This window comes from Spermophilus citellus (genome assembly GCF_964194105.1).
Source record: "Spermophilus citellus genome assembly, contig: SCAFFOLD_149, whole genome shotgun sequence".
Lineage (NCBI taxonomy): Eukaryota > Metazoa > Chordata > Mammalia > Rodentia > Sciuridae > Spermophilus > Spermophilus citellus.
In genome coordinates this window covers 711,416-725,571 of record NW_027673076.1, presented here as the reverse complement: position 1 = coordinate 725,571, position 14,156 = coordinate 711,416, and the positions used below count along the sequence as shown (strand labels likewise).

General features: G+C 49.7%; 1 long non-coding RNA gene across 1 annotated transcript; it reads right to left on the bottom strand.

Annotated features, from left to right (window-relative positions):
* Positions 1-5,497: 5,497 nt before the first annotated feature.
* On the bottom strand, positions 5,498-12,748 carry LOC308640152. The gene is made up of 3 exons (XR_014020184.1): positions 12,595-12,748; positions 7,205-7,372; positions 5,498-5,890 (listed from the first exon to the last, which is right to left on the bottom strand). It is a non-coding gene; the product is annotated as an uncharacterized lncRNA (long non-coding RNA).
* Positions 12,749-14,156: the final 1,408 nt, after the last annotated feature.

The window sequence follows — 14,156 nt, the reverse complement described above, 5'->3', positions numbered from 1 at the left end:
GCCGTGGGGGCTGGAGCGAGGCCGGGGTCTGCCCTCTCTTCTCTGCACCGACTGCAGATTCTGCGGCTCTTCTGCCAGGTCAGGCCCTCACCAGAAGCCAGCGGCCTGTGCTTGGAATTCCAGCCTCGAGGCCAGGAGCCAAAAAACTTCCTTTGCCCATGAATCGCAGGAGGAAGGGGGATGTCCAGGCAGTGAGGCGGGAGAGCTGAGGGCGGTCACGCAGACGCCGAGAGTCCTGTCCTCTGATGCCGTAGGCAGGAGCCGAGTGCGGGCTGACTCCATGCCGAGTCTCCCCAGTGCTGGGACAGGAGGGGACATGTGTCATGCTGAGTGGGGGCCTAGGTGTTCCCTGTGAGGCCATAACTAGGTGCGTGGCCCCTGTGGAGTGAGCGTGAAGATGACCCCTTGTTTGTCCATAACGAGGTGCCCCGTGTCCATGCTGGTCACTGGCATTCATATTCCTTCTCAGGCCCAAGGAGCTGCCCAGTGTCTGTTCTGCGAGGTGTTGGAGGAGGCCGCGTGGGCAGCCTGGACTTTGCATCTGCCTGGCAGAGATGTCACAATGCCTGTCAGGCACAGCTCTGATGTAACTGCTTCAACAGGTAAAATAAAGAACTCAGAAAGTAGGCAAGGAAAAAAAAGAACCAAATGGAAATTTCAGAAATGAAAAATGTAGTAGCCAAAATTTAAAGGCTCAGTAGCTGTGCCCACCAGCAGAACGGAGAGGCAGCAATGGGCTAAGGAACAAGAGAAGGAAAAGCAAAGCAAACCAACAACAGCAACAACACCCGGTCTCAGGGTCCTGTGGCACTGCATGGGAAGATGACGTCCTCCCGGACTCCAGGGGAGGGACAGTGAGGCCCAGCAAGCACACTCAAAGCACCGCGCAGGAAACAGAATGAAATTCCAAACAATCCCCAGGCCACGCACAGGAAGGCGGGTGAAAACACAGGAATAAAGAGGAAAAGCAGAAACAAACTTGTTCCAAGTGAAGCCAAGCCCCCCTTAAACCTCCCACACCACAACCCCTCCCACAGACCTCCATGCAGTGCCACAGGTAGGGAAGTGGAGGACGGGTCAGTGGGTCTAGGGGTAGGAAGTGGGCATCGCAGGGCAGGGGACATAGTGTGGGTGGCCCTGTGGCTGTACAGTGTCAACACCTGGCTGGGATATTGTTCTCTAGCTCTGCAAGCTATTAAATTGGGAGAAGCAGGTAAAGGCTGAGTGGCACACCACTGTGCCTTGACTTGGTTCGCAGGTGGAAATGTAATTCGTTCCAGGTGCCTTGTCACAAGCACACCTCCTTCTTGTCAGTGTGGGAGGTGTGCGTCGTCAGCCTTGGCCATCTGGCCGACAGGCTCCCTTCTGTTTGGACAGCTCACCACCCTGAGTTGTGGTGGGACAGTCGAACAGCTCGGTCATGGTTTTGATCTGAGGTGTCCCCCAAGCTCCTATAACACAGGAATGTTCAGAGGTGAGCCGACTGCATGGCGGGAGCTACGACCTCCATCCTCGTGTGAGAGGACTGACTGGGTCGCCGCTTAGACAGGCAGGGCGTGGTGGGAGGAGGTGGAGCTTGGGGGGCGTCCTGGAAGGGTGCTTGTTCCCTGCAGCCCCTCCCCTGCATTTCTGGGAAGGTCCAGGCAGTGCCCAGCTGCTGGCCTGCTGATCAGGCTCTGGAGGATGGAGGGAGGGGAGAGAAGACCCATCAGGGAGAAGGCAGTCGGGCAGCTGGGTGCAGCCATCTGGATTTGGCACCAGCTGGTTGGGGTTGTGAATCCCCGGCCTTCGGTCCTGAAGCTGAGGGAGTTGCAGCCTCTCAGCAGGGAGAGGAGAGAGTGAGCTGTGTGGGGGACAGCCCAGCCACTGGGAGAGGGGAAGTGCCCCTCCACCCCCTGCTCAGGGTCTAGGACCAGGGCTTTCCTGGGTCTCTGCTGGACACTAAGGCGCCTGCCCCAGGTGTGAACATCCAGTGGCGCCTTAGATGGAAGGTAAGGCCCACATCGAAGGGGAGTGACCTGGGCTCTGGGCACCTGGAGATGGGGCGTGTGGAGCCCGGGCGCAGATTGGGAGGAGGGGAAGCCGGCCCCACACATCAGCCCTGCAGAGTTTCTTCCTCCCCTTCACCATGGCAATAATGGCCACGGTCATTCCCAACCTGCCCCTGCTCCAGGCAGCAGAGTGGGCCCTGGGAGGGCCTCACTGCTTCTGCCAACCTGGCAGCAGGGGTCCCTGTGCCCAGGCAGGTGGGCTGCCCAGCACATTATCAGGGCCTGGCTCCACCCCACTCCCAAGGTGCCCGGGGCAGGTGCTGCAGGGTCCTGAGAAGAGCATCACCAGAGGGTGCGCGGTTTCCCTGTCTGTCATCCATGGAAACAGGAACCACGCCAATTCTTTTTTGTTAATATTTATTTTTGCCTATTATGCCACACATCATTAGTTGTAGGTGGACACAATTCCTTTATTTGGCTTATCTTTATGTGATGCTGAGGATTGAACCCAGGCCTCGCATGGGCTGGGGAGCGCTGCACCGCTGAGCCCCGGCCCCGGCCCCATGCCAGGTTCTTAATGTGAGGAACATTCTAGACCATGTTCCCACAGCTCTGTTGAAACCAGAGCTCAGGTGTTTCTACAGCAGGGATAGGCACAGGTGACAGGGACCTCCTGGAACCCACAGAGCATTCCCGGGGGGTGGGCAGAGCCACCTGAGGGAGGGCAGCGGCAGGCCCTTTGCCAGGATGGACTAGACAAGACGGAGGCCCCTCTGGTGTCAGCCGGTGGCCAGGGCCCTTTCCAGTGATGGCTGTGGGCATGTGGCGCAGCACCTGCCTTGATGGGGTGGGGACAACGACCTCCTCAAGTCTGCTCCCTTGCTAACAAATGTTTGTTCTGGGCTCAGGATGTGACGAGCCCTGCACTGTGAGTTACTGGGAAATAAAGAGACGGATCCCACAGAAACAAGCTCACGGCCTGGTGACAGTGTGGCTCAAAGCTGGAGACTTCAAGAAGCCTGCTCTGTTTCCAGGGAGCGTGGTGGGTGTTGCTCTGGGGGACCAGGCCAGGAGTCAGCCTGGATGCTGACGAGAGCCCATTACACACACTCGTCTTTCTCATGTAAACACATCTATTGACACTTGTTCCATTTTTGGACATACAATGCTACTATATTTGAAGCTGTGAATTATTTACCATGTGGTCTAGTCATTTTTAAAAACTTTGTTTTGAGCGGTGTCTTGCTGAGTGTCTGAGGCTGGACTCAAACTTGTGATCCTCCTGCCTCAGCCTCCAGAGTTGCTGGGATTATAGGCATGCGCTACCATACCTCGCTCACGCACATTTTGACCAGCTCCTCTAGAACAGCACTGAGCCACGCCAGTAAGCCATATTCAGTGGGTGTTAACATTGGGCTTCTCCCAGAGGCCAGCATTTCAGATGGTTAACATCCCCAAGCCCTATGACAAACCTGTCACAAGGAGCTGTCGGTAGCTTACTGCAAGGCCTTTTGGAGTCATAGGTTAACATATTAATGAAGACTGTGGCTGCTACCCTGCATTAAATAATGACCATGAATGATTAGAAGAAAAACATCTTCATGTCCTCCTGCAGTGTGTGAGATTGATGAGAATGGATTACTCTGCCAGAAAACTCAAAAATATTACAACCTTTTATTCCTCTGCAGCTCGGGCAAGTGTGTATTCATTTCTATGTTATTACAAAAAAAAATGTACAATGATTCTGAGCTGAAAACACATTAAATCACCACTTTAATTATATCAAAACAGCACACTGAGATTCTGTCACTAATCTAGTTTAATCTTGGCGTCTCATTCTCATCCAATATTTTATTTCCATTTGGGTCATATTAGTCAATTGGGCATAAGCAACAGTATTTATTTATCTTACTAGTTTATTTTGGTACAGTCGTAAATTACAGTACAGTTACAATGATTCCTCAGTTTAAATTCATTGCACCATCACATACAAACTTGACATTTTGAAATGTGGTCTCAATTGAGCATTAACATTAAACTTCTACGATTGTCTCTTCAACTTTTCCAGAAGAGCTTAAGTGGTTTGGAATATTCTGACTGCTATTTTTTTCTGGTTAAGTTCCCCATTTAGATTTTATTTGTAGCATTACTTTATGTGCAAATGGGTACAAAAAGAGCCAGTAGGGTGGCAGTGAGCATTTGAGGAGAGGAAAGGGTTAGGTTGGGGGGGAGGTGGTCCAAGGAGGACAGCAGGCCCGGGGCTGTAAGCCCTGGAGTCAGGGTAAGGTCCCCAAGTCATCCCTGCGGAGGTGTGCGGAGCCAGGGAGTCTTCCTACAGTACCTGCTTCTTTCCCCTGTCTCTCGCCTTGACAGCTGCTCCTGGCTGAGGCTTCTGAGAAGCGATGCCCTGCCCTGGTGCCAGGCAAATGGGCAAGTGGGCAAAGGGAGGTTTCCAGGCCAGGCTCGTTCACCTGGAAGCGTTTTCATGGTTCAGACCCTTGGCTTCCCGGCTCCGAGCTCTATGGCGGGGAAGACCTGAGGCCCATCAGAGGAGGGATTGATGCACAGTAGCCGTGTTCATGAGAGCAGGGAGGGGCTGTCGGTTCAGTGACACAGTTGCCGACTGGGGAGTTGGCTCCCTCCTAAGGCCTGGTTCCCTGTCCACAGGCCTCCACAGGAAGCCTGAACCTCATCCAAGGGCTGTCCAGAGGCCAGGGTCTCAGGGAAGAAGGTCAAAGGGCTCACCGTGTGTCGCGACCCCTTGCCCGCAAGGAAGACGCAACAACAGGAATCTTCTTTCAGCCGTTTATTCAGGCCCCTGATGTTTCTTCTTCTCTCCCCTCGGATGCCCCTCCCGGCCTTAATAAAGCATCCCAAGCCCCAATGCGAAGCTGCTACGTGGAGCTTTCTCATAGGGTGTTAAAAGATCACGTGCCAACTCTCCCAAATAAGGAGTTGTTTATCACAGACCACAGCGGAGCCAGCGCCATCTTGTAATGGCGACCACAGTCCGCAGAAACGGCTCACCACAGTTCCCCCTTTTGTTTTCTAAGAACAACACAGGCGAGAGTAGAGGTCCTATCCCACTGTGCAGAAGTGGCTGCATAGTATGGCTCAGCCCCAAGGAGGGCCCTTCCCCAGATCTGAGGCCATATCAGCCGACGCCTTTTTTCGTGGGACGGGGCGTGGACGCGTCTAACCCGCATGCAATAGGACATGCTCTCCTTGAGGTCCACTTCAAGGATCACTCAAGTGCAGTGCCTTGCCTCGCATCCTGTATCGTGATGATGGTGGACGAAGGGGGATGGCTGAGGCTGAACTGTGGCTGTATAGAAATACGACGACAAACAAGTTGGCAACACCCTAAAAGAAAGGCACGGGTTTTAAGGCGATAGAAAAGCACTAGTGTGGAAACCCATCTGCGTGCAATGGTAGGAAAGCCGGCAGAGTGCAAGGGCTTTCCAACACTAAGAGAATAACAAGGAAAGACATGTCGATCCCAGTGCAATGTCCGTAAGACTTGGGGTGCGACGACCATGTCAAAGATTTACTGTTTAATTTGTGCAAGCCAAACTTGAGGTGAGTTGCCATTTTCTAAAGCTGCAAGAGCTTGTATGATCATAGCTTTATCGTGAGCATTGCGGGCCTTGAGGCGACAGAGAAACCACAAGCAGAGAACCATACCGAAGCAACACATTGCACCAAAAATGCCTACCCCCACCCACTCTTTAAAAAAGGAAAAGGCAGAGGATATCCAATCGGTGAATTGACCCAAAGTTACGGGATCGACATGGGTACTGTTCAAGACAGCTATCTGGGTGAGTTGAGACTGGATCATGTCTTCCGCTGCCATGGACCAATTTCCGGCCAAGTATTCGCCAATGATACGGGAGGCATTCCTGGAATCATTAAATCTGACAGAGGTTATACATAAATGTGCACGTTGGTCAACACAGCCCAAAAGCACCAAATCAGCCAATTCTTCTACCTGAGCTTGGAGTAAATCTATTCTTTGGTTGGCAGCTAAAATCCCTGACAAAATATGTTGATTAATTGTATTCTGGGATTCAAGTATGGTGGAAGTTTGTTGAACAACTTGATTAATGGTGGCAGCAGTCTGCACTTGATTGGCCATGGCCACTCCGGCCGTGACCGCTGCAGCAGCAGATACCGCCACGGCTGTCACTATAGCAGCTGTGATTCCAAAATCCCTGCGGACTCTAAGTAGCTCAACAATGGGGAATTCGTCAGGGTCCGCAGTGACTGGGATTGGGACAAAAGTTGGAATTTTCATAACCACCGCTACAGTCCAAGAACCATTCCAACACTCAGATAAGAGACAGGTAACAGTAGAACAATCCAGCACCCCTGACGAGGTGTCATTAGCCAAAAGGAGTAAGAACGGGGATTGGACACAGACCATTGCAGGGGGCAATGTGGCATTATGTAAAAGAGAGTTGAACGAAACAGATGTGAGTCTTTTACCTCGTTCACTCTCCCTAACAGTGCCAGAAACATTAGCCAGCCAACTTTTGGCTCCCAGCAATTGAGCCAGTGCAGAAATATCAGCTGAAGCCCCCTTTTCATTGGAGATCAGCCATTGAAACCAGGACCAACCCACTCCTGTAGAGGAGTTGACACTGTTGTTAAAGTTATAAACATACCTCTTAAGAGAGGGGGAAAGGGAGAAACCTTTAGCAACTTGACGTTGCTCCCAAGAATGATCCTGACAAGGCGTAAATGTTGGGGGGAAACCAAGATTAGGGGTACAGTAAGGAGAGGCCTTAAAATGGGTGGCATTATAAAGACTATTAGAAGAAGGAGGCACTGGGATTAGTACCTCGGAGATAATAGCCAAGGTAGTTGTGTTTAAAGCAGAGCTATTTGCGGGGGTTCCTGAGCCTGATTGTTCCCCTGAGACTACTTGGCTCAACACAGCACTGAGAATGCTCCCTGAGACCTGACTGGACCGCAATGGGTCCTCCCAGTTAGTCAAATTCTTGGTCTTAAGACTAATACAATGAGTGTTCCCAAGGCTAAAACAAAAAACTCCTGTGAGATTAACTTGAGATTGATTAAAAATGCTATCCGCGTCCCCTCTAGGAGAGGCACAGGGAGCAGACATCTCACATGAGGTAGAGAAAAGAGTGGGGAGGACACTAGAATTACCATGAACCGGCATTGGCATTGGCCAAGCCCGTGCCACTGCCCACCACTGCATTGGTGTCGTCTGTGTCATCGGCATCAGCACCAGAGCCAGAGCACTTAGCAGAATGAAGATCCTCATCACGGGATTGCTGTGGTATTTCCTGTTGCTGGTTAGCCGACGTCAAGACTCTTCTTGTCAGGCGTTCAGGGACCCACAACGGTTCCGTGCGATCCTGGGGAAAAACACATACAGATCCTCGTGCCCATGTCAGCACGGGGTCGGGGCCGTTCCATTGGCCCGTAAGAACATCTTTCCACTTAACATAGCCAATCACAGAGGACTGAGGGGACACATGTCTATCGGCCGCAGAGCGATCATGAATATCCAAATTCAAAAAATTAATGGTAAAGAGAGCTAAGGACAGGCGTTCTTTAGGAGTATGTTCAGCACCTATTCCCCCCTTTTGTTTTTGTAAAGTTTCCTTTAAGGTGCGATGAGCACGCTCAACAATGCCTTGCCCTTGAGGATTGTAAGGCAAACCATGAGTAAGTTGCACTCCCATAGTAGAACAAAAAGATGTAAATTGTCTTCCAGTATAAGCAGGTCCATTATCAGTCTTAAGGGACGTAGGTGCACCCCACGCCGCCCAGGCCTCCAGGCAATGAGTAATGACATTACGTGCCTTTTCTCCCGATAAAGCAGAAGCATGAATAATTCCAGAGTACGTATCAACAGAAACATGGACATACTTGAGGCTACCAAAGTCAGGTATGTGTGTCACATCCATTTGCCAGACAACCAATGGCTTCAATCCCCGTGGGTTCACTCCATAAGTAGGGGGATGAAGAAATGTGACACAATGGGGACAGTGTAATACTATCTGCCGAGCATCTGCTCTTGAAATAGAAAAACGCCTGCGCAGTGTTAAAGCATTAACATGAAAATTTTGGTGAAACAATTTAGCCTCCTCTAAGGAGGAAGCCAAACAGATCAACTGACCTCTAGTGGCTGAGTCCGCACAGGCATTACCCTGCGATAACGAACCCGGAAGAGAGGTGTGAGCCCGGATGTGTACTGGATAAAAAGGAGCAGTGCGGCCACGGATAAGCTGTTGAAGCTGATGAAAGTAAGCAGATACATTACGGGCATCACTAATAGCTCCCACAGCCTCCAGGATTTGTAGTGCTTGCACCACATAGATGGAATCCGAAATGAGATTAAAAGGAAAAGAACACTGTTTAAAAACCTCAATAACAATTTGTAGTTCTACCCATTGTGGATTTCCAGGAGCAAAGTGATGCTGGACAGGGGGAGAATCATTAATTACATAAGCTCCCATTCCAGACTTGGAACCATCAGTAAAAATGTTAACAGCCCCCGGAATGGGACTGGATGAAGTTACTTTAGGGAAAATGATAGGATGTTCTTTAACAAAATGGAGTAACGGATGAGAAGGGTAATGATTATCAATATCCCCCTGAAATGAGCAACATAGAATAGCCCAGTTATCTAGAGTAGCACACAAGACACTAAGTTGAGCTTTAGTGTAGGGTATAATAAGAGAAGAAGGTGATTGTCCGAAAAATTGAATGCTTTGTTGAATCCCTTTAAGTGCTAATGCTGCAACAGCATCAGGATAATATTCTAAGGATTTTCCTGGGGATACATGTGGGTGAATCCATAGCAAAGGTCCATCTTGCCACAGTACTCCAGTAGGCTGCCGAATAGTGGCAAGCACACATAACTGAAAAGGTTTATCACTCTGGAGCCTGCATAAAGTAGCATGTTGTATAGCTTCTTCTACTGTCATAACGGCCGCTCTAGCCTCTTTGGTGAGGCTACGAGGGGAAGTAAGATCTGGATCACCCCTAAGAGTAGCATACAAAGGCTGTAGCATAACATTAGAAATATGTAAATATCCTCGTATCCAATTAATATCTCCCAGCAGTTTTTTGAAAATCATTTAGAGTTTGGAGATCTTGAGTTCGTATGGTGATTTTCTGTGGTCGTAATTTGTCACACCCAATTGTTGCTCCCAAATACTTAATAGAATCCCCTGTTTGAATCTTTTCAGGTGCGATATGCAGTCCATATTGAGCTAACAACTTCACTAGGTCTTTATAGGCCTCATGAACTGTCTGCTCTGATTTAGCAGCCAATAATACATCATCCATATAATGAATGATCTTGATGGAGGAATACTTTTGTCTGAGAGGTGCGAGTGTCTTCCCCACATACATCTGACACATCGTGGGACTATTAGCCATTCCCTGCGGCAACACTACCCACTCAAACCTTTGATCTGGTTCCTCGTGGTTACACGAGGGAAGGGTGAAGGCAAAACGCTGCGAGTCTTTAGGATGCAAAGGAATAGAAAAGAAACAGTCTTTAATGTCAATAACAATAATGTGCCAACCCTGAGGAACCGAGGAGAGCAGAGGCAGCCCTCTTTGAATGGGCCCCATAAGTTGCATTTGAGCATTAACTGCTCGTAGATCATGCAGTAGGCGCCACTTCCCTGATTTTTTCTTAATGACAAATATGGGAGTATTCCATGGAGAAGTAGAAGGCTGGATGTGACCCAAGTCAAGTTGTTCTTTAACTAGAGCATGAGCTGCTGCCAATTTAACCGAGGGAAGAGGCCACTGAGGCACCCAAACAGGCTCCTCGGTGAGCCATGTTATGGGTATTTGAGCCCCAGCGGCCCCTAGGAAAAACCCAGACCAAATCTGTCAAGCTTTTGATGACCTTGTACAGGATGCTTACGTCCCTGTAAATGTTTTCCTAGTCCTAGACCTGGCCTATACCCCATATTTTGCATAATCTGTTGAGACACTGGGGAATAGTCATTACAAAGAGTGAACCCCATGTCTTTCATCAGATCACGGCCCCATAGAGAGATAGGTAAATCAAGTACATAAGGCTGAAAGGTACCATTATGTCCTTCTGGATCCTTCCAGACTAGATGTCTACAGCTGATCTGAGGGGCCTGGGCATATCCAAGGCCTCTCAAGGATTGATCAGAAGTCTGCACTGGCCATCCCCTAGACCAGTCCCTAAGTGCTATAATACTACGGTCTGCTCCAGTATCCAGTAACCCCACAATAGATTTACCTTCTATGCTTAATTCCAAAGTGGGGCGATTGCTCATATCTAGTGACAAATAGGCACAATTCCCTCCGGTGGTACCAATCTCATTCCCTGTCCGTGACCTTGAATCAGCAGTGAAGTGATTATGTAAGCTAGGCAAAATTAGCAATTGAGCAATCCGATCCCCTGGGGAGATGGACACAATGCCCCTTGGAGCTTCCACCATAACCTTTATTATCCCTACAGTATCAGGACTTATGACTCCGGGGAAAACATGAAGACCTTGTAAAATAGAGGATGCACGTCCAATTAGCAAACCTACAGCGCCAGGTGGTAGAGGCCCTGTAAACTCAGTTTCCACCAATTGGACTCCCATCTTAGGTGTTAATACGAGTCTGGAGGTGGAACAGAGGTCCAATCCCGCGGCACCTGTAGTGGCTCTCCGCGTTTCATGGGATGGCGTAGAGATGGCCATGTCTCGGGTTCGGGTGTGACATTCTCCACTGCCCCATATATTTGTGGGCCCTGAGGTCGAGGGCCCCGTTGGCCGTTTTTTGGCCCAGCTGAAATAGGCTGTCCATGGATGTCCCTCACTGATCTACACTCTCTTGCCCAATGCTTCCCCTTTTTGCATCTTGGACACAACTCCGGTAGACGAAGGCCATTGGAAAGGCCACCGTGAGAAGGTCCAGTAAAATTGTCTTTTTTGGAATTGTCTTTTTTGGGACATTCACGTCTAAAATGACCGGGTTGACCACAATGGAAGCATGTTCCGGCGGCAGGACCGCCCCCTTTTGCAATCCGAAGGACAGCAGCTGCAAGACCTGCATTAGTTAAAGGTCCTCCAATCTCTCTACACACCTTCATCCATGCTTCTATGCCTTTGTTCTTATAAGGAGCGATTGCTGCTTTACATTCCTTGGTGCATTGCTCAAAGACCAATTGCTTGACAAGGGGCATGGCTCTATCAGGATCCCCAAAAATCTTTCCAGCGGCGTCCACCATCCTTGCTACAAAGTCTGAAAAGGGTTCTGTAGGGCCTTGTATAATCTTAGTCAAATTACCAGATACCTCTCCTCTATTTGGAAGTGACTTCCATGCCCGAATGCAAATGTTATTAATTTGATCATATACCTCAAGAGGGAATCCCGTCTGTTGATTAGCAAATCTACCTTGCCCCAAAAGCATGTCCTTATCCCAATGAGGGTGTCCCGCCGCATGGTTTTGGGCGGCCTGCTCTATTGCGCCCTCTAGCACAAATGCTCTCCAGTCCAAATATTTACCTGGGGAAACACAAGCCCGAACAAGGCTAGCCCAATCAGAGGGAGTCATACAGTATCTAGACAGACTCTCCACCTGAGTTAGTGTGAAGGCGGCATCCACCCCATAAGTGCGCACAGACTCCGCCAGAGTCTTCACAATTTTGAAATCTAAAGGCTCATGGAATCTTCCCCTATTATCATCCTGAAAAATTGGATAAGCAAGACCCATCTCAGCGTTAACAGCCCTCCATGTTTGAGCATGGAAAGCTCTCCCCGAAACACCCCCGCCATACGGCGGTGGATCCGGAGGATCACATTTCTTGAGCCCCTGTTTATTTTTGTTCCCTTCTCCTATAGCTAAACTCCCTAGCTGGCGAGACAGCCTCCCAAGCTCCTCCTCCTCATCCTCCTCTTCCTCTGACCCACTTTCACATGGGGGTGTGCGCAGCGCACTGAGATCTGGATACAATCGTCTCTTCCCCTGTTTCACGCTCCGCACACTTCCATCCTCCCGAGATACCTCACTTCCTGCATCTGGATACAATCGTCTCTTCCCCTGTTTCACGCTCCGCACACTTCCATCCTCCCGAGATACCTCACTTCCTGCCGTCTCCGATTTCTCCTCATGTAATTGTTCTAGAACTTCCTGTCCTTTAGTAAGTGCTTCCTGACATCTGCCATCTGTGAGGCAACTACGGACCATTTTCCAAAGGGGTATCACCCCGCCCTCTAATATGCCCTGCTCAGAAGCAAAGTCAAGATCTTTGCCTAATTTATCCCAACTAGGTATAGTAAGACTGCCCGAAAATGCAAACCACGGTGCAGCAATATCCAACTTCTGTAAAAATCTTTGTAAAGTTCTATGTTTCACTTCCAGGCCCTTGGAACGTAACAGGCCGTCTAGGGCCAGAAGAAGCGGACTTGAAGATGCGGCACCCATGACACAGCAACAAAAGAAACACAGAAAACAAAAGTGAAAGTACACAGTGCAGCTGCAATAAAATATAAGGCTCTCTCTTTCTTTGTAGAGGAGCTGACCCCGCTTTGGTCGCGGATCCCACTTACTGGGACTATCCCCGCTTTGGTCGCGGATCCCACTTACCTGGGACTAACCGGTGCACCACCCCTGACGGCTGAAAGTTCTGGTTCCCGGGTTTCGGCACCACTTGTCGCGACCCCTTGCCCGCAAGGAAGACGCAACAACAGGAATCTTCTTTCAGCCGTTTATTCAGGCCCCTGATGTTTCTTCTTCTCTCCCCTCGGATGCCCCTCCCGGCCTTAATAAAGCATCCCAAGCCCCAATGCGAAGCTGCTACGTGGAGCTTTCTCATAGGGTGTTAAAAGATCACGTGCCAACTCTCCCAAATAAGGAGTTGTTTATCACAGACCACAGCGGAGCCAGCGCCATCTTGTAATGGCGACCACAGTCCACAGAAACGGCTCACCACAACCGTGCTGGCTGGCACAGTGACAAGAGAGCGTGACACATTAGGTGGACAGCCTCGGCAGCAGCCCCGGGCCCACCTCTACCAGCTGCAGCCTTCTCCACTCACCCCAACAGTTGAAGGCCGACAGGGACAAGGCTTCTGAGGGCCAGGGGCTGTTGGGGAGCCTGCCATAGCCGTGCTCCTTCCTTTCCCTGTGAGTCTGACGCACTTCAAGTGTGTGGCATAAGCAGAATCATATAGTATTTGTCCTTTCATGTCTGATTTATTAATTAATCATGTCCTCAAGGCTTATAGATTTTTAAAATATTTGTTTCTTAATTATAGGTGGACACAATGTCTTTATTTTACTTTATGTGTTGTTGAGGATCGAACCCAGTGCCTCACGCAGGCCAGGCACGCCCTCTGCCACTGAGCCCCAGCCCCATCCCAAGGCTTATAGATTTTTAAACACTTAAAATTGGCTAAAATCTTATAAAATTTCTTAAAAGACTGTCTTTTATTTCAGGGGGAGCAGGAAAAAGTTGAAGGCAGGGGTAGGCTTGGGGGAAGGGACACCTGGCCCTCTCCCCCTTTGGACGCCTCAGTCCCCCTTCCCAGGGGAGGAAAGGACCTTGGTCTATTTAGGGGTCTCGTGGTGGGCTCAGGCAGATGAGCACTTTTCTGAGAAAAGATGAAGGCGCTGAGGTTTGTGAGTGGCACAGGCACCTTTCAGAGGGTGTCCACAGTGTTGATTTGCCCTTGAACCTCCTGAACTGAAGCTGAACCGAATCTTCATGTTTTCCAGCCTCAGCCCCAGTTTAGTTATGGCCACAGACATACATATTAAAAGTGTGCTCATTCATATATGGATATGTATTCGTTTGCATAGGTGGATGTATATAGTCATTTACATTTGGATATTTATTTATATAAATGGCATGATCTCATCTGTATATGAGTCTGTATTCATTTGTCTATGTGTGTGCAAGAAGCTGAGCTATGGGGTGTGTGTGTGATTATTTTTTGCAGTGCTGGGGAGTAAACCCAGGACCTTGCATGTGCTGCACAGTGTTCTACTGAGGAGCCACTGCTCCGCCTGAAAGCGTGATTCTATTGACAATGGTCCAAGTGTCACAACTGCTGGCACAGGTAGCCCTCCTTCTCTAAGCACCTTCTTGGTAATCCCCACAGAGGAGACCAGAGCATCAACAGGTCTGACTAATGTTATATCCAGGGA